The 20,935-nt window shown below is 49.0% G+C and overlaps 1 long non-coding RNA gene across 1 annotated transcript in view; it reads right to left on the bottom strand.

Annotated features, from left to right (window-relative positions):
- Positions 1–677: 677 nt before the first annotated feature.
- LOC106894119 overlaps positions 678–20,935 on the bottom strand; it is a 30,979-nt gene continuing 10,721 nt past the window's right edge. The window contains exons 4-5 of the long non-coding RNA XR_001413220.1: positions 9,452–9,580; positions 678–2,780 (exon numbers count right to left, since the gene is read on the bottom strand). This is a non-coding gene — a long non-coding RNA (uncharacterized LOC106894119). The remainder of the gene's footprint in view (positions 2,781–9,451; positions 9,581–20,935) is intronic.

Below are 20,935 nucleotides of genomic sequence, written 5' to 3'. Positions count from 1 at the left end.
AAAAAAAAAAAAGGGGGGGGGGGGATATTTTGAGAAATTGATTTTTTTTCCATTTTCTTAAAAAAAAAAAAATCAGATAAAAAAAAAAAGAAGTTGGATCTCGAAGCAAAGAACTCTGCTCTCCAAATAACTCCATTTCTCACTCTCCCGGTATTTGTTTTCTAACCTGTTGCCTCCAGGCCCTTCCTCCCTTTTTCAAAGCTTTTTATTCCACTGCAGCTACTGGAAGAAAGAAAGAAAAGACAAGAAAAGAAGAGGAAATCCCTCTCCCAAACAAACTACTGATTCAGCGGCTCTTCGGTCCCCGCTGCCTTTATGTTACATGGAGAAATTCAGAGCCCATAAGCATCAGGCTCGACCGCCAGCTCCTGATGAGCTGAGTGAGCACTTTTGGGGCCACACTGGACACAGGTCTGTACCCACATCCCACCAGGCACTGGGAAGGGGATGGCACAAGCAGGGACCAGACACAGCGTGGCATTAAAAACCCACACCCCCTCTTCATCTCCGAGCGCTTGGCTACTGAGTCTCACTGACCTTTTAAGCCAGAAGAGATCAAATGAAGACAAATGCACCAGGCACTTCATAATAACGAGCCCCCAAACCAGAAAACCTCTGGGAGCTCGCAGTGCTGCTGCAAAACATGGGTCTGATTGATGTGAAACCCTGCTCCCTGCCAGCAGCCAGCCCCCTCAGCTGGCACACCAGGACCGTGGTGCCTCCTTGGCTCCGACGTTCGCGTGACCCAGGATGCGCAGGAGCTGCTCCCACACCACCCCGAGTCCTCGTTACCCTCTGCATCCCCACTGGAGAGTAATCACGAATGCCAGCCCCAAACTCCCAGCCTGGCAACGCTCAGCAGAACTCAAGACTTTAAGCTTTACAGACCTTTATGGAGCCCAAGCTGAGTTTTATTAACTCCAGTAGCTGCCTGGACAAAGCATCCTTTATAAACCCCATTAAGTTCCTGCTTTTAGCAAATACTTTTTCTCTCCACGCTGCAATTATCTGCCAACAAAGCAGAAACCACAGATTGACAGGACCCTCTCCCAGGGATTCTAATGCCCGTTTCTCTACCTGTGACCTACCCATTGCAGGTACGTGTGTCACAGTGGCACAACCAGCCTATTTTTGGAGTCATAAGAGGAGATGCAGAGGAAATAGGAGTCGGGGGGGAGCATGAGGGCTGGAGGGAGAGGAGCAGGGGAGGGGATGCTCTCAGGGGTGATATTCTCCACTCTCTCCTGAATTTCTCTGCAACTGTGGCTGAAGAATGAGCACACCAAGAACGAGCATCTCACTGAGCTCTGGGGCACACAGGGCTTGGAGTGACTCTAGAGATGGAGGCTCCCCCTTGGACCAAGAAATGATGCTCCTTAGCATGTCCCAAAGGATCCCCAAGCCCCTCTGCTCTGCCCCATGGCCAGGATCTCCTAGCCCTGCTGTTCTGCCCCACAGCTGAGCTCTCCAAGCCCTGCTGCTTTGCCCCATGGCCAAGCTCTCCATATCCATGTGTGTCCAACTTAACACCAGCAGAGGATATGTCCCTCCCAGCCCCTGGAGGCAGGACCTGGTTGTGACTCTGTCCTATTTTTGTCACTCCCCGAAAGGCACCTGAAGGCCCGGTACTGCTCAGCCTGACAAACCAAACCATTGTAGCTTTAAGGCACCGCTCCAGAAAGAAAAGGCCTTTCAGCGCAGTGAATAGCATCACTTTTCCTCCACGCACCATCTGTTTGCCAAGATGAAGAGCTCCGGGCTGGCAGAGGCTTAGTCATTCGGACAAGAATAGGTCCCACTGTACTTACACTTCCCAGCTCCCAAAATAAAAACCACGGCAAGTCATTGACTTCACTTACCCTGTAGCGAGCACAGAGCTGGTGCGAGGAAACACCCGACTCAGCTGCTACCTCCTCCCAACACAGAACCAAAAGACGAGCACAGCCCCAGGACCCCCCCAGTCAACGGTGCCTTATCAAGTCCCGTTATTTTTCAGAGAGGGAAGAATTACTGCTTGAGAGCATCCTTACAAATATGCCTGACAACTCTGCCTCATACAGACCCGTATCGTCCCACTCTACTGGGAAAAAATACAAGACGGATCCCAATGGCCAAGACTCAGAGAGTGTTGGGGTCCTCAGAGGTGCCAGCACGTCCTTCCAGGCTCTACGTGTCCCCAGGGACTGAAGTCTGGCCACTCACCCGAATGCCAGCATCTGAGAAACTAGCTCAGGAGATGATTTTAAACACCTTGTGGTTCTCTAAGCCAGGATACTTGAGGAGAGAGAGGTGGGTTTGTCTTCTACAGCTTGAAACCTTAGATGCCTCTTATTCCCCAAACCCAGCGGGGTCCATAAGGCTCCCACCCTCCCTGCAATTCCTGGGCAGGGCCATGATGTGCAATGCAGCCAGCCCTGCATCACACAATAACCACCGCTGGGTTATTGTAGGGTTGCCCAAGGACACAGCGCTGTTCCCTCCATGCATGGGAAGCCTGGACCATCTCCAGCACCCCACCAGGCCCCGGGACATGGCGTGGTGCCACCTCCCCAGCACTGGAACAAGCCAGGCATCTGTGCAGCCCTGAAATCTGCTTCACCACATGAAGTTTTGCCGCTGTTACTCACCCCTTCCAAAGTCTTGCCAGCCAGGAGAAGGGAGGCAGCGGGTGCTGGGATCCAAGTCATCTCCCACGTGGAAACAGGCTTTTCCCAAATATCCCCTCGGGGCAGCTCCCCACGGCCTCATTTGTGCCTCCAGCCTCCTCTATCTGGTATGTGCTGGAAGAGCAGATGGTCCTGTTTGAACAAACTCGAAATAGGTATTTAGGAAACATTCCCAAGGGGAAGCACTGGGAGCTGTCAGGTAAATAACTCTCCATGGGCCAAATCCAGCTCTCCATCACTGCTGCAGGGTGATGCCTCTTGATGCAAGAGCAGAGCCTCAAGCTGCCTACTGGGAGCCAAACCCACTGGCTGGCATCACCACCACCACATGTGGCATGTGGTCCCCTCTGCCCACGGCAGGACAGCCAGGGCTGCTGCCCAGGTACCCGCTGGGATGGGCTCAGCATCAGCCAACCCAGCAGCAACAACTGAAATTCCTCCTCCCCATTCCTGTGCCACCCTTTGGGGACATCAAAAGTGCCCATCCCCTCCTCAAGCTCAGATGTCCATCCTCTCTCTGCCTGAATCCTGGGGAAAATCTGCTCTCAGCCCTCTGCCACCTCTAAAAGGCCACACAGCCCCGTTACTTGGTGCCACCAGGCTACACAGTGATACTGACTCAACCTTCCCCAAGCATTAGTTTACGAGTGGCACAAATATCTTTATGCACTTTGGAGCAGATGTCCGTGGAACCCTGACATCCCTGTGATAACCCGTTGGTCCCTGGGATAACCCATTTGTCCCTGTGACCCCATTTGCCCTCTTCTATTGGATGGGGACGAAGCTATTCACCCCCAACCCTGAAACAAATCCACTGGTGCCCTTTCCTGTGCATTGTCCTTGCTCTTCTCCAGGATGGGGGTCTCTGTTCCCCATCAGCTTGGAGACCTCCACCAGGGAAGCATCCCGGCGAGCGGCCGACCTTGCTCGGGTTTTTCTGGCTTCTTTCACTTGTGGCCCAACCTAAACAGTATTTAAATATCAGCTTCTTGCTCTCTCCTCCCTTTCTTTTTGTCACCTGCAAATTTAGATTAACAAGGAGGTTTGACAAAGTGCTACTGTATATGTTAATAAACCCATTAGTGTCGGCCTGCCTGACATATAACCTGCAGAGCCTCCAATGTTTACTAATATGATTGTCAAAGCAGAGGAACATTACTTTTTAATGACATTTCATATCACTTCAGTTGAAGTAATATCCTGGGACGTGATAATCAGAAAGCCATTTAGCCACAAAACTATGTGCTGAAGAGAGCCTGGCGCATGAAAGATGCTCATTTTGTCAGAATTAAAACATTTGTGTTTGCTTCATAAGTTGTAAGCGCACTTGTGGGGGAGAAACATGCTGTGAAATATTTATTGGAAGCAGCTCGGTTCAGGTAAATGGGGCTTCAAAATGAAATGTTGAGAAAGGTTATTATTATATTCCCTGTATCTTTTGCATGCAATACATCAATTGACAATCCATACGTATGATATGCTTAATAAACCAACAAGATTTCAGCACTTCCCTGTAAAGACCATTTCTGAAGTGGTGCGAGTGGCCGTTACTAGCCCAGCTGAATTTATTGCTGCTTTCAGAGCAGGGGAACAGACTGAGATGGAGTTTGATTTTATAGAGCACCTCTCATGCTCCAGGTGATTCCAAAGTGCTTTAGAAAGCAATGAGGGTGGTAGGAAGAGAGCAGTGGCACGGTGACTGCAGTCACTGTGCCCTTATTAATAGTCCTCTCCCCGACTTGGCTGTCCAGGGCCATCTCAGAGTTTTGTACCGAGCCCAAGAGGCAGTGGATGGATGAGCAGAGGATGCTCAGCCAGGGGTGAGGGAACTGGGGAACCCCCTGACACATCCCCCACCGCCTCTGAGCTGCACTGGGGTCACTCAATAAAACAAAGAAATTACCCTCGGCCACATAAAAATGCAGAAATGGATAATACATTAATAATTTCTCCTTTTTTGAAATAAAGAACCAAGGGGATCCCTCTGTCAATCTGGTCAGAACAACCCTTCTGACAGCAACTAGCAATTGATTTAGTTAAAGTCTCCCGTTGGATGGTGGATAGAGCTGATTAAAGCTGTGCATGCACTATTAATAGGAGCAGGATGCTGTTCTGTCATTATTATTAATTATGCTGCTGTGATTACTATCTGTTCATCCATCCATCCATCCTCCCTTCTATGATCCCAGCAGTGGCCGAGTACATATGAATACAAATTCTTGCTCTCTTTTTGTTCCCAGTTTTCCAGGGGAGGGAGGGGCGGGGAACAACAAAAAAAAAAAGACCAAAAACCCTAATTTACAGGATTTCTTATTAGTATGTGTGAGAGTGTGAGTGTGTCTGTGTGTGAGAAAGTGAGGGAGTGGGTGGTGGGAGATGGGTGGGTGTGACGCACGTGGGAGCATTCGTCTGTGAAAAATGCACAAAGGGAAAGTTAAGTCAAAGAAAAAGACTTTGCGTTTCATGTCGACCCCACTGGATTCCTGCCCCATCCTCCCTTCTGCAGTCCCACGGATGGGGTCTGACCCCCAGGAAACCCCTCGCCCACGTTCACAAGCACGTCCCTACCTGGGAGCCGGGTTCTCCTGAACTCTCGGCCACTTGTCCCCCAGATAGTCAGAAATTTGCCTTCACCAAATAATTAGACTGTGATAAGAGGAAACAAATGGGCCCTCGGAGCAGTGAGGGCTGCAATAAGAGATGAATTATTAGTCCAAGATGGAAATCTCTTTTGATAAATGACTGGCCCCAAGCAAGGAAGGATTCGGCAAAACACAACAACGTCCTTGTTGTGACACAAGGAAGAGGAAGGAACAACCTTATAAGGGGCAACAAAGCCCCTGCGCTGCCACCTTGACCAATTGATTAATCAAGTGTATCCCACGGCGTCAGTGTGTTTCCCTCTTTGCATTAGTTACAGCATCCCAACGTGGAGGACCAGCGATGATGTGTTCAGTTCAGGACCCGTTTTGAAGCCGCAGCTGAGGCTGCCCTGACAAATTCTGCCACAGAATTGGGAGAGCAAAGGAAAGAGGGGAGAGCAAAGCCTGCCCAGTACGTCCCAAGGAGCTGGGCCAAAAGCCATACAGCACCTCAAAGCTCCCACAGCCATCTCTGAACCAAAAGGGAAAGACAGCATCCCAACGTGGAGGACCAGCGATGATGTGTTTGGTTCAGGATCCGTTTTGAAGCCACAGCTGAGGCTGCCCTGACAAATTCTGCCACGGAATTGGGAGAGCAAAGGGAAGAGGGGAGAGCAAAGCCTGCCCGGCACGTCCCAAGGAGCAGGGCCAAAACCCAGTCGATCCACACAGCACCTCAAAGCTCCCACAGCCCAGCACAGAGCCACAGCCATCTGCGAACCAAAAGGGAAAAGAGAGGGAAGCAGGTTTTCCCCTTTTTCCCCTTCTGTGAGGTGGGGCGATGCCTCGTGCTCCAAGTGAAAGAACTGCCATTTATTAACGCTGGCCCAATTCCTGAGAATTTTAAAGCCTTAGTTCAGAGGAGGAAAAAAAAAAAAATAAAAAATCCATTGGCGTCGCTGAAAATAAACCTGACAATGTGGTGCTGGGCAAGGCACTGAGATCCGCAGGTTTTAACATCACAGCTTCTCCCGGGCTTTGAAGGTGGGGTGGTGGTGGTGGGGTCAGTATGTCTAACTCCAAGCAAGGTACAAGAAGGACCCCAAGACCTCATTGCCCAGCCATGGGCAATGGTGACACTATGGGAGTTTCGAAGTCCCCATAGCCTGGAATGCAGTTATCCCTGGGGACTGGTAACTGGGGCCTCTGGTATCACTATTTTTAGTGGGAGATTTAAGTAGAAACAGCAGAAATGTATATATATGTGTGTATGCTACATAACTTATATATATACTTTTTAAAAAGCTGACAGAAATAGCTTGGGCTGGAATTGCTAAACATATTTCTCTCTTTGTCCTCCCCCAGAAACCGCTACCAAAACATACCTCTCCATCTAATGAGATTAGCAAGGTACCATGCTAGATCTTTATTAGTTAAAGCTGACCAGAGTGCAAAACTTGGCCTGAATCGTAAACGAGCTGCCTGCCAGAATGAGGAGTGCAGCCAGCCAGCAGATTTATTCCAAATGGGTCTCTGCTCTTTGCCTTGGGGAATATGCTTCCCTCTCTTTAACTCCCTGAAAACTGGTACCCAAAGTTCAGCTCTCCTCGTGCTCCCCAAAGCCAGGGATCCCAGTGCTTCCTGCTCACACCGGCCTTATACAGGCTAAATTCCACCGGCCGTGGGGATTTGCACCTTACAAGGTAAGAGGGAAACAAGCTTATTTACTGTGATGGCTCACGGTAGGAGTTAGCACGGAGGACATTTATATATGGCAGTTCCTGCCTTCTCTACTTCCCTTGGAAGAGAGTTAGCACGGAGGACATTTATATATGGCAATTCCTGCCTTCTCTACTTCCCTTGATTGGAGAGACCAAAATATCAAATAGTAATAGTGGAGGCCTGGTTGTTGATACCAGCAGCGCTGATTTTCACAGCCATCTTCTGCCCTCAGACAAGTTACTGTGGCTCCCAACGTTTTTCTTTGGTAAAAATGAGGGCAGGGAGGAACAAGTGAAAAAGATAATTTCTATTACGAAATGAATGATGCTGGCCTCCCCTCACATGTAGTGGCCGAGAGGAAATCTTTCACAAGATCTACACATTCCTTTCCCAGGTCATGCCCAGAACTTCCTTTTAAAGGTCTCAGGAGGACCAAGCACATGCCTTGGGGGAAGGAACAGAGGCCAAAGCATGGCCGTGGACGAGCGTTTCACTGCAAACAAGTTTCTTGCTTTGGAGTAGAAATGGGAAGCATACGCAGAACAGATCTGGTTTCCATCAGCCCGATATTTATAGCATTGGTTTCACACCATGGATTATACACACTCGTGCTTGTTCTTTTCAGGCTCTCTCAGTGCTCTGCCACGCTTCCTTCTCACCTGAGCAATGAATCCATGTGTTTTACCCCGCCGTGATCAGGCTGTTCATGTCTCATTTAGTTGTGCCTTCACTAAATACGCTCCACAGAGCTTGGCTGCTCATGAAACGAGAGTTTGCAAGCAGAGAATCTCCAAAACACCTATCCGAGCCTCGGGCTAAGGTGGTGAAGACAGACTAGTTTATCAACAGTGCACAAGGGAGAGATCTCCTGGAGCCTTTGATTCAGAGACCCCAGAGGACTAACTACCTCTCTAGGGTTGGATCAATTGAAAACACCTTTGGCACAGAGAAAAATATGGTCTCGTGGAACAGTAAGTTACTCTGCTCAGCTACTGCACTCTAACAGCTGCGTGGTGGCAAAGACGCGATATGAAGTCCCACCTTGGCCAACTCACTGGAATCTGCACCAAAGACCTCCCATGCTACCATCCCGTATTAAAGAGCAGAGCTCTCTCGCTGGGCATGAAATGAGCTCCAACCCAGCACAGTTCACAAGGAAATGTGCAGCCCATCCGCTTGCTGATTACTCAGAGAGAGCAGCGTGAGGGTGGTAGGTCCCATCTGGTACGCCTGGAGTCACCCAACGTTGTTCTAAGTAGTGAGATTAAACAATGGCTGTTTGGTCTCTGCTGTTGATTGAATGAGATTTGTTGTCCATAATAAAACTCCTGGCACATGATCAGTCACTGTGTATAAACCCAGCTTACACTATGAAAAGCCAGGATAGTGTCAAACAGCTCTAAACCATCATTAAAACAGAGGCCATCCCCAGTTAACACATTCGGAAGAGCCATGAGAAAACGATGGCATTCTTCAGGTTCCCCTCAGGTAGACATAAGGGCAGAGAACGTGACTGATGGCTCTCCTTGGAAGTTCCCTGCCAACGTCTCCATCACAACACAAAGACTGAGACAATTTCTAAGAAACCCAGGACCAAACAACAGAAGATGACACAACACCATCCCTGAAGCCACAATCATCAGCATCAACAACCTACCCCTGCCAGATTTAACTGGGAAAGCAGGATGCGAGTCTAGATCACAAACATGGCATTTTGCCCCAAACCCGCAGAAGGAAAATTGACAGTAGCCTAGATAGTCTCCTTTGGAGAGGTGAGCTGGCCAAGTTGCCTTCCAGTAAGACCTCACAGCCATACTAGGGACTCCAGAGCCACTGCAATGGGCAGCAGAACAGGCACATTATGCCAGAGTCACCTTCTAGGCCATTGCAGCTCAGTGAGTGTTGACTTAGTTACCAGAAAACCACATAAGTACTTAGACTAAGCAAGATGTACTCAGGAGATGAGGTGATAGGTTAGTCTACTTACTACTCAACACGTAGGTGGTTCAAGTTAGGGCAGATGGATCTTACACCCTTCTTCTGGAATTTGAGGGCTTGATTCAGGTGCCTGAACAGACACCTGCATCCAGTGCCACTGCAGCCGTGGAAGACCTGCCAGTTCCACACAGATGTCTCAAATGGCACGATGTGCCTATTGGGCAACTGAGTGGTACCTGAGCAGGAATCCAGGAGGGAACTGCAATTACAGCTTGAGGGCTGCAGGACGGAGGGGAGCTGCTCACACTGAGATGCTTAAGGTGCTTAATAATTTACCTTATCAAAAAGAAGAGGAAGAAGTACCTTATTAACAATAAAGAGCACTTACTAAAGAGGAGATCTCTTACAGCAGAACTCTCTTTAATCCAACAGACAAAGTCGTACCAACATCCAATGGCTGGAAGCCAAAATTAGACAAATTCAAACTGCAAGGAAGGTGCCAGTTTGTAATTGAAAGAGTAATGAGCCATTGGAATTACTCACCCCAGGCTGTGATGGATTCTCCACCATCTGAGAGGATGCTGTTCTAAAAAGCGCCACGTTGCAGGCACATATTTCTGTGTTTGGGAATGATTGGTAAAGGCTTTCCAGCTTGCGTGAGTTGCTTATGCTCTAAAAAACAAACAAAAGAAGTATTATGCTGCTCAGTTGAAGATGGAGAAGGGAGGTGTAGTAAGTTCAAGCAGACAGCCTGTGACAGTACTAGAAGAGGCCACAGGTCACTTCCATGTCATTGCCCAGCCACTCTCCCACTCTCCAGAGCACCTCCCAGCCCCAGAGCACCCTGCATTTTCCTGGCAGCACCCTCAGCTAGGTGACAGCAGGCTCAGCAAGTAAACGCAAGAGTCACAAGGGCAGGTCCAGATGAGAGATGGGGAATGGATCATATCAGCCAAGCACTCCTACTGGGAACACCTCCAGCAACACCTCCGTAGCTGCTCCTTAGGAGAAGTCTGAGAAGAACAGGACAACCAGGTGAAGCATGGGTTTGCTGAGCTTTCTGCATGTCCAGCAAGAGCCCTCCCCAGTGACAGTTTGCCAGGACTCAGCTTTCTCCATGCCTTTGTCCAACACAACCGTGCTCACAGAACCCTCGATCATACACCCATGTTCTACAGATGGGTGCTCTGCAGACGACCTGCTCTCTGGAGAAGAAGAGCGTTGCCATCTCTTGCATAAGATATAGGACAAAGTACACATAAGAGGTATATTTTCCTCATACTTGCAGCAGGCAGGAAAAAGAGAAAACCACAGGGGAAATGGTCATCTGCCAAGACACCTCCATGCTGGACCCGTTGTATGGGAACGCCCAATGCCAGTCATCACAGAAGAGCAATAAACACCCAGGCTCAGATACTCCCTCATTGAGAAAGTCTATTTTGATGACTTCAAGAGTATATAATAAAAATTAGCAGGAAGGGCAAACAGAGGTAAAAGTGTGTGAAGGCTAGACTGACTCTCTGTTGGACCCTGGGGAAGAGGTAAACCCCAGAACTGGGTGAATAAATGATTTCTTTGCTTCTCTGGTAAATAATTTCAGGTTGCCCTCACAAAAAAGACACAGAGATCAATTCACCCCACTTGAAATAAAAACATGTTTTTAAAGATGCTTAGATATCAAATAAAATGTTTCACCAACTTTGTCCAGTTTCATGTGGGGGCTGTGAAAAAGGCTTTTGAGAAATTAAATGTAGGTAAATGTCTAAGACACCTGTTTTGAAATAACCAGAAGTACGCCAGCTTGGAAATGGCAAAATAAAACCTTCTGAGTCAGAACCATTACAGATAGTCTTTCTTGGCTGAAAAGATGTAATATAAATTTGTGGACAGTTTCTATAAAAGCCCTGCAGATGCGTTGGGAGGATTTCATGTAGACCATAACCAGAAAGGACTCTGCAACACACCGGCGTGGGACAGCCCAAACAGAGAAACTCTGTTCCTCCTCCTCTCCCCAGTCTTTGCCGGCAAACACATCACTACAGTTAACACACAAAACACCATTCATTATAGTCAGAATCCAGGAGCACAAAGTTAGCTCTTACACCGAGGCCAGGATCAAAATGTAACAAAAATCTCAAAAAGCAAAGGTGAAATATTGAGCTCTCTGAAAGTTCAAACAGAAAGACAAGTTGCTGTTTCTCAGGCAAATGTGAAAATATTATAAAAGTATCTTTAGCTTTATTCATTTGAGTTTACTCACATCCAGAAGGTGCTCCAGGTTGACACATGGTAGGGTGGCTCAGGGCAAAATTCAGCCCTTAGGAACAATAGTTTGGGTTCACACCATCACTGTGTACCCAACCGCCTGGGCTCAAAGAAGCCAGAACTGCTCAATATTCAGCTCATTCTGCAAGTCTTTGGTTCAAGAGCTGTGTTACCTGATGTTTGTATGTGGCTCCTGAACATCTACAGGGCTCCTAGAGGTGCTCCGTGATCCCAGTATAAGTTATCAGGAATAGTTATGGCTCCAACTACACAGCTTCTTAATGACTCAGAAGCTACTGGGAATGTCCAGACCTTTGTTGAGAAATCACTAAGAACTACCCAAGCTGTTGTGGACATGAGAGGGATTGTTATTACAGTAATGTGGGATTCCCACACTCAGGTGGGAACCCAACCACAGAGAGACCACAAACAACCCACGCAAAGGCACACAGGATGTCAGTACATGCTGAGAAAGAGAAAAAAGCCAAACCAGATTTGGCCAAGGCCAGCCCAGTGGCTTGCCCTTCCTTGTGACGGTCAACGGAAAATTTCAGCAGGTGACAGAGGGAAGAAAAATTTGGGTGGATGAGCCTGAGAAGTGGAACAGAGGCTGAACTTTAGGGAGAACCTCCTGCCTGCAAGCCTGGCTGAACAGACTCCTGAAGGAACCATCTCACTTAGAACATTTTCCTTGGACTGAGTGAAACCCCACAAAATACACCCTGTGCAACCCTTTGCATGGAGGGGGCAGACGGGCCCCATCACTTTGTGGGCTGAGCAGGTATTTTCCATGCAATAATCACCAGTCTGTGCAACCTTCCTGCTTCCAAACTTCCAGGCTGGCTGTTTTCCGAAATGACTGCCCAGGTTTGGACTGGCTCAGTTACCCCAGGAGGCTGAACACCCACAGCTACAGATACCCCTTCCCTTCCAGCAGCCAGTATGACACTGCCTGAACCACAGGAAAAGCGGGACAGATGAGAAATTCTTCCCTCTCAACGGGAAATACAGCAGTCAGGATACCGAGAGGGTGGTCTGCCTGTTAATTCAGGAGACAGAATTCAAACTGAAAGCTCCATGTGGAGCAAATTAGCAGAAACTAATTCTAATCCGTCCCACGCTGGCACAGAGGCACGTCAGCCCTGCTTAAAATTGCACCTCCCTTCAGATCTAGGCTGCCCCTTGTCCGACGTGGGGAGAAAAAAGGACGGGGAGAGGCTGCATCGCAATCCGCGTGCAGATGGTCCATATTATTGAACCTCTGTGGAGTATCAGCCACTTGCCCCGGTGCCCCATGATAAATCACAGCCTCCTTCAATGTTCTCGGGGAAGAGCAACGCTCTCCCGGCCTCTGATTGGGTTGAAAGTCTGACTAGTTAAGGAGATGTAAATACTGAGCCCCTATCAGCCCGTAATTGTCATCATCATCCTGTTTAGGGAACTACTCACATCTTTGAGCAGTTACTCCGTGTCTCCTCCACCCCAGGAGAAGGTCTGGAGCCCATTTCCGGCAGCCGGCAGAGAGCTGCTTTCCTTTAGTTGACACAAACAGGGTTTGTCAGCTTGTGCATCCTCGGTTTCTGCCTGGTTTAAACTTGCTGCAGAGTCCTTGGGAGCGGCTCCGCAGCTGGAAACGGAGAACTCACAACCCTGGCCACAAAGGTGCCCATTCAGCAGCCGCCGGTCCCCCAGGTCCTACCCAACAAGAGCATCCTCTGTGCGGTGGCCGTCGGGACGGGGTCCTCGGTCCCCACCTGAGAGGGGGGAAGTGACACTTCCAGTGGCTCTCGCGGAAGGCAGAGCCAAGACGTGTGCATTCACTTTCTTCTGCAGACAGAAAACTGAAGAAACACCCTGCCGGGCCAAAATAAATATATTTGGCATCTTTCCTGCGTCTGCACCGGCACGATCGTGGCGCTGAAACTGAAAACAGGCCTGAGCCTTATTTACACTAAAATCTCTTTCCATCACTTTGGCAGTAGGAAGGGGCTTAGTCTTGGTACATATTATATTTTCTTTTCAACATGTGTAAATGAGGATCAAGCTTTTACATTGCTTAAAATAGATGTAAATGACCCTTTATGCTGTCGGAACGGTGTCGAGAGGCCTTCCCGCAATAAAAAAAAAATCAGCCCCATTATGCTTTCATATCATGCTCCATTCATTTACTTCCAGTTTCCCAAACCTGGGCAACTCCCCTTGACCTTGGCAATCTGTGCTGAGATTTTACGCAGCTGGGACTAAAACCAGGGGCAGGAGAAGGTGCGTGAGCTCAGACAGAAACACATCAAACCCTTCAATCTAAACTGGACTGGAACACCCACCTGGAAGACCCATCCCCAATGGGCTCTAGGCCATCTGTGATAGATTTATTCTTTCGATTTGTTGTTTTGAAGACTTTTTAAAAAAACTTTCTATATTCCAGTTGTCTTTACAAAACCATGAGAGGGAGAAAAAGAGAGGCAGAGAGAGAACAAGACGACATGCTGGGCTGCCATCAGGGTTCTGATGCCTCACAGATGGACTTGCCATGCCTCCTGCTCAGGCCCAGGGGAAGCCACCACCACATATCCCTGTCCAAGCCACTGGCTTTTCTCAGCTACCAGTTTGCTCTGTGCACATCAAAGGAAACCCTGATGAGAAAGGAACCGGCCTTCCCTGGATCTCTACTATTAAATGCACTAATTTTCCTTGAAGAGACAGTCTCTGAGCACTGACCACGCAGGCAGATGAGCAAATGGCTCTATGAGCTATCCCAGCTTTTGGTGGTTAAGGTCAGCGATGGGATCCCCATCCCTTCTGCCTGATTGACACAGAGGACATCCATTAGCCAGCAAGAGCTGCCCAAGGAGCAGCTCAGCCCAGACAGCCTGGCAGCCCAGGAGAAGGTCTCTCTGGCTAAGGCAGCCCATGCCCTTAGGCTCAGTCCTGAAGGAAGTGTCTCCAGGTACCTCAGGGATGCAGACCCTGATTTCCATCTTTCTGCCACTCCGTACGGCAAGTAAATTATTAGAGCCCTCAGAAGAAGGTGATATATTTCCACATTGGTGTCTTTTGCCAGTGAGTAAGCTCTAGAGCCAGGAGGGGGTTAGCTGTTACCCTGATTAATTACTGCCGGTGCTCCTTGCTGCCCAAACTGCCTTCTCCCCTTTCAGCTCCTACTTGTGGTGCGAACAACTGAAAGAGAAGGGCTTTCATTCCACCTTCCAGACTATTAAAGCCAGACCCCATCCACGTTACTGCAGCCCCGGCCTCTCTCGCTCCGCCAAATGAGGCCTGCTCATAAACCGCCCCGTTCCTTCGGAGCCACCATCGCATGCAGAGACGGCCTGACAGGTCATCAATACCATCCACCCCTAAGAGCCAGAGGAAGCAATACTCAACCCCACAGCACAGCCAGTTACTGGAATATGCTGGAGCTGTGTCAGCCCAGCCCGTCCCCGGAGGGGCTCTGCGGGCACTGCCCGGCCCTGCACAGCAGCCAGGCCGGGACAACCCAGCCGAAAGGGCAGAACATTTACAAGAACTATCATTTTCTTTCCCTTTCCGAAGAATGCACGAGGGATTGTCAACACTTTCCTTAACCCCACCTCCTCTTTTCCCCTGTAAAATAACCCTCTCTCCGGCTTCACCAGCTGAATGCTACCTCGCAGCTTCTCTCCAGGAGCAGTTGCAATTGGAAACACCCAGACAAATCTCATCCAAGGGTTTATGAGGAACAGCTCAGAGGCACCCTGAAAAGTGCAGCACGCTACCTGCAGTGCTGCAGATTATTATGACTTCTCTAATCTCAGTATAGTTCTGGGTAAGGTTTTAATTGGGCATTGTATTTCAAAGCTAGGGAGTAGGACCTATGCAATGCACTGGATAGTTTCTGCATTAATTGACCATCAAATCCTTCCCCTTTGCATCTGCGTTCTATTATTAGAGAATGTAAAGCAGTTTATAGGGCTTTTAACCTCTTCATGCAAACACTCTGTGGAAGTTATGCTGCTGCAGGGACCATATTAGCTTTATAGACTTCTTTTCTAATCCAAGGAGAGGGAAAAAATGGAGAAGAGACAGATCAAATGAATGACTTTTGATGGTATAAATTCAGCTGGTGTAAATTAGCACAACTCCAATAACTTTGGTGGAGTTATGCTGATTTATGCCAGCAAAAGATCAGACACTTGATCTGCAACGAGGTCCTTGTTCTCAAAAGACCAAAACAGTACTAGAGAAATCTTCACAGACCACTTATCAGCCTTCTCAACTACATTCTTTCCTGCTGCATGGAAAAGCCCTGATCGGATGCCAGGGAGCCATCTGGCAAACTGGGTACCATGCCATGCATGCACACTGTCCGCGCAGTCACTTGGAAGAAAGTCACCTTCCAGCAAGTCACTTGGGTGACCTCTGTGACCACCAGCCTGTCCCCAGGGCAACCATGAGTGTCAGAGAAAGGCAGAACGATGCTGTGGAGTGGGAGCCTAAATTCAGTCTTGCAGTCTCTAGAGCTGCTGAGATCTGCTTTCTTCAAGGTCTCGTGGTTGGACTCCTCAGGGAGTAAGCACCATTCCCAGGTCAAGAGAACCATGAAGGAGGCAGCCCAAACTGTCATGGGTTCCTGTGTGCAAGGGAGATGTGCAGGCCAGGTGTTACCACCAAGGTAGGAAAAGAAGCACGAGGAAGTACTGTGGTGGCCTGGGCTGATAGCCCCTCCCTTGCATAGGGCACTGGTTCTAAGCAGTGCCAGACCAAGCCTGAGGATCTCATGGGACCTGCAGCAACTCACCCTGATGGCTCAACCCTGCTGGGTAGCCACAGCTTCCACTCAAAGCAACATGAGTGCTCTGCATCTCATCCTGGAACAGCATGAGAGCCAACATCCACCATTGCCACTCAACCTATGATCAGAAGGATGACCAGCCTGTCACACCAAAGCTTCACTTAGCTCATTATCCTGTCTCCAACTCAAAGAAGAGCACATGACTAGAAAAAGCAACCTCAACATAGTACATATATGGTAATTCCCCTTCCGAAGAGCTGAATTCCCGTAACAGAGGATCTCGACACCTTCAGACCCAAATAACTGTTGCAGGAAGAGCAGGAAGCAAGCCCTGGGCCCACCTTAACCATGGCAGGAGAGGAAATGGGTAGCAGAGTGCTGCCTCCTTCAGAAGAGTCATCTGAGGGGATAAGATGAAATCTCTGCTTACAAAATCACCCAAGCCAAGCCCTGTTTGATGTCCTAGCTCTGTGCAGCAGGGTGAGAAGGAAAACTCACCACCTCGCTGGCCACCTTTGCCTGGTTTCTTCACACAATTGTTCCACCACCACCCCACAGCAGGTGGGATTCCCATTTTGCAAATCCCTACCCAATTTCCTTGTTTCATAGTAACCCCAAATGTCACTAGACAGAGCCCAGGACAGCCCTTATGAGCACTCAAACAACAGTGTAGGTGCCAGTATAATTATCTTGTTCCTAAGCACTCGACGACGCTTCCAAGTATCTTGTATTTAGTTACTTGGTAAGGTCCTGAACGTCTGGCTCTCAGGCACTATGGTTTTATTGCTACAGAATGAGCCAGAAACCATTCAAAAGCTTTAAAAGGTCTTTTTAAATAGTCGGAATGAATTTACAGTGTTGGCTGCCTGGCAAACGCAACAGGCATTTCAAGTGGAAAGGAACAGTCCTTTATTGCATCTGCTGTTGGCATTTAGGGCACCCCGATCACTAACAACTCCTCGGCTCCAGCGCTCAGCATCCTGCAGGCTGCCGGCGGGGCGAGAGCAAGGGGAGCAACGGGCTGAGAAGAAAGGGTCTAGGTGAAAGAAAAACCTCGGCTCAGAGTTAGTTGGACATTTTCATTGCAATTCATCAGAAAATGATCATTTTTCACCTAAATTGTCACAGAAATGCCCTGGTTTCGATCACCTGCTAGTGAAACATAAGCTGGGCTCCACCAGTAAACCCTTCTTGGCTCTGCCTGCCTGGAATGTGTCCTACCTGCCTCTCCATGTGCCACCTCACCTCAGGTGTCCAGCTCTGGCACCCTGGACTTTCTAGAAAGCAGGGTTTTTGACAAACTGCTCTGGAGCTGACTTCTGAACAGTGCTGGTGTCCTTGACCAATGCCACCAATGAAAGGAGGCTGAGATAGACCTTAAACCAACTGCAACCCTCCCTCCACCCAAGTTCACAGTTATTGACACCCCATCTCAGCCACTTCTTGACGCCACCACCACTAGCCCAGCTGGTGGCAGGCCACCTAGCCTCAAGCAGCTTGGGAGAGGGGAGGAACAGCGGATGTCTTTCTGATGGTCTGAGAAGCACAGAATAACTTGCCATTTCTTGTGACTGGGGCAGATCAGAGGGATGCAGGAGCAAGGAGTTCCTAAGGCCAGTTTACATCTGGGGTTAAAAAGCCGTTGGACACGCAGCTGGAACAGCCATTGCAGGTGTGGAGAGCTGAATGTGGATTCATACAGCTCTGGGGGCTACAGGAAAGGACTTCTCCAAATTCTCCTGCTCCATCTTGGCTAAGAATGAAGCCCACAGCACCTCTCACCATTCCCATGCTCCCACTGCCCTGCATCCACCGGTGTTCTTCCACCTGCACCTGCAGGGTCACCCATCCCAAGCCCAAAACAGGCCTCCTCCCTCTCATGTGCCTGTGCCATACCCCAGCCTTGTCCCTTTGGCCTCCATGATCATCCTGCACGATGGAAACACGGCAAAGCACAATTTTGTGAGGAATCCTCCATTATCATTAATCCACTTGGCCCCTTTCTCTATGAGGAAATGTGATCTACACCCCCTTTGCAGGAGCTGGCTCCAGTCTCCCACCTCAGGCTAGATATTTCCTGAGTTGGTCAGTTACTGGTGTTCTGGGGCCTTTATCTCCCCTTTCTGAGCACAAGAAGGCCCTTCAAAATGGTCTGTCTTGTCCATCGGATGGTAAAGGCCAACCCCCCTGTCCTTCCTTGGCACAACTTCTAGAAAATGCAAGTTTCCTCAGGACTCTGAAGGAAGGCAATTGGCAAAAAGACAGCCAGGAAAACATTTTAGAAAGGCTGAATAAAATAATTTAAAGGTATTATTATTAATGATGGCAATTACAGCACTAGAAAGCTCAGTGGTTTTTCATACAGGACTGAAAAAGGAAAAGGAACAAACCCAAGCAGCCTCTATGAGAATGCAAGAGAAGCAGTAATGAGCTGTGGAAATCAAACAAGATCAGTCTCAGAGCAACCAAGCCAAATCCTCTGCTTGAGTAAACCAGCACAGGTCCCCTAGAGTTCAGGGGCTGGGGGGGAACCACAGCTACCTCCCTCTGACCAGGGCAGAGGATATTAAAACCGAGCTTTCCAAAGACCTTTCGGGAAGTCAGCTCAAAGTCACTGCAATTAAATGAGCCAAGGAATTCCCCCGAGGCTGTCCAAGAATCTCCACACTCCGTTCTGCTGAGCTGCTCTCCCGAGAGTCACCAAAACCAGTGTCACCCAACTACGACACCCTGATGGGCACCTCCACTTTCCTTCCTACCATCAGGCCATCAGCGTGGGACGTTTCCCGAGGACCGTGCAAAGGCCGCGGAGCTGACCGGTCATTAATTCTCAGGAAGCACCCACCGCCTCACTGGCAATTACTTAAACAAACTTCCCTTTCATGGTGTCTGAGCCAAAGCCTTTCTCCCTGACACGTCCCAGGAAAGTTTTATTTAAGGTAAGATAACATGAGGGTTACGCACACGAGCTGGGCTGCACCTGACTAAACAGCAGGCCCGGGGGCGAGGGCCGGATGGCTCGAGCAGCGTTTCACCGCCTCGCTCCTCTCCTCCCCGGCCAGCACGGCCCCTTCCAGCCCGCAGCCAAACAGCCCGCCCGTGATTTCCCCTTCTAGATGCAGCGTATATCCCTCATGCAAATCAGTCTCATAAATCACTGCATCCCAGCTGCACCGCCGAGTCATTTGCTAGGAAAATACTGTTCCAACCGGAGGACCCGGCCTAGCCACAGTGGTCTTTATGAGGGGTAATAGCCAGGATAAGGGGTGACTTGGAGACCTGCCAGCCTCCCAAAATGATTCATCCAGCCTGACCTTAAATCTCAGAGCCTGACTATTGCTGATGGAGCTGCCTTCGCAGGCAGGAAGCATCAGTCACGGCCCCGTTCATATCCCCTCCCTGCCCGTGGCTACAGAGCCCCAGGGGCACGTGAGAACCCCCAGCCTGAAAACCTGGGGTTTGGGTTATGAACAACCTCAAAAGAACCGAAAAAGAGGTTCTCCAAAAACACCAACCCAAAGCATCATTGAGCTCTGTGCAGAGAATCAGCCCCAGCAATTCGGTTTCTGCAACTTCACTTAAAGCTGCAGCTTTTGTTTATCTCACCTAGAATCATAGAATCACAGAATGGTTTGGTTGGAAGGGACCTCAAAGACCATCCAGTTCCAAACCCTTTGCCACGGGCAGGGACACCTCCCACCAGACCAGGTTGCTCCAAAGCCCCCTCCAACCTGCCCTTGAACCCCTCCAGGGATGGGGCAGCCACAGCTTCTCTGGGCAACCTGGGCCAGGCTCTCACCACCCTCACAGCAATGAAGTTCTTCCCCACATCTCATCTCAATCTCCCCTCTTTCAGTTTCAAACCCTTCCCCCTCGTCCTATGGCTCCCCTCCCTCATCCAGAGTCCCTCCCCATCTCTCCTGGAGCTCCTTTAGGGGCTGGAAGGGGCTCTAAGGTCTCCCCGGAGCCTTCTCTTCTCCAGGCTGAACCCTCCCCAACTCTCTCAGCCTGTCCTCACAATAGAGGAGCTCCAGTCCTCTGATCATCTTGGTGGCCTCCTCTGGTCCCACTCCAACAGGTCCATGTCCTTCCTGTGCTGAGGACTCCAGAGCTGGACACATGGTTTTGAGAAAGACCTTATTGGTTTCAGTGATTTACACTTCTATTAGCTGAGCTATTGGTCCCCAAACTCTGAGAATTTCTTAGATTTTAAGACTTCTGGTCTTTGAAGTGGTATTTTATCTCTGATTCTACCCAGCCATCTCAGTTTGCTGCAGTTAATCCAATAGTAACCCAAGCATCTCTAGTTCTCACGTCTTTCCACAGTATTTAGTACACTCCCAAACAATTTATTCTTATTTACAGACACCAGGACTAGGCTTTGCAAACCAGACCTTCGACCCACCTCCATGTAGACCCGTGAGATACCATAGAGTTGCTTGCAAGCGTAGGAGTCATTTTTTCAGAGAAGGCAGCATTAAGTTACCAAAGTAGAGATCCATTTAAGTCAAAAGTTTAATAGTTTTGCTGTGGTAAGAGAAAAATCTCAGCATATCAAAGAGTCAAGGGAGGAATATTGCACTCAGCTGAGAAAATGGACAAGCTGTCAGACACAAAAGCCTTTCTACAGCTCTGACAAAGAAACAATAAACTCAAGCTCCTGTAGAGCTTAGCTTAAACCAAAAGGATAGAAAAAGGAGACAAAATATGGAATTAAGGTATTTCCCCTCTATTGATATTAACTACAGTAATGGGGTAACATATAAGCCATAAGAAACCCTAATGTTCATAAGAAAAAATAAACTAGAAAGGCTGGGAATTTTCAGTAATGTCCTAGAAAGGGATGTTTTAGACCATTTAGACCACATCACAGGTATTCAAGGCTTTAAGCACACTCCCCACAGCCAGTACTAGCTGTCAGGCTACGGCAGCAGACATCGGGAGCCCAGAGTAGCTCTCGGTGGGTCTCTGGCCCCACAGTGCTGGAGCTT

Source organism: Calidris pugnax, unplaced genomic scaffold (assembly GCF_001431845.1).
Source record: "Calidris pugnax isolate Ruff unplaced genomic scaffold, ASM143184v1 scaffold9, whole genome shotgun sequence".
NCBI lineage: Eukaryota > Metazoa > Chordata > Aves > Charadriiformes > Scolopacidae > Calidris > Calidris pugnax.
The sequence above is the reverse complement of the archived record's forward strand: the minus strand, read 5'-3'. Positions and strand labels throughout refer to the sequence as shown.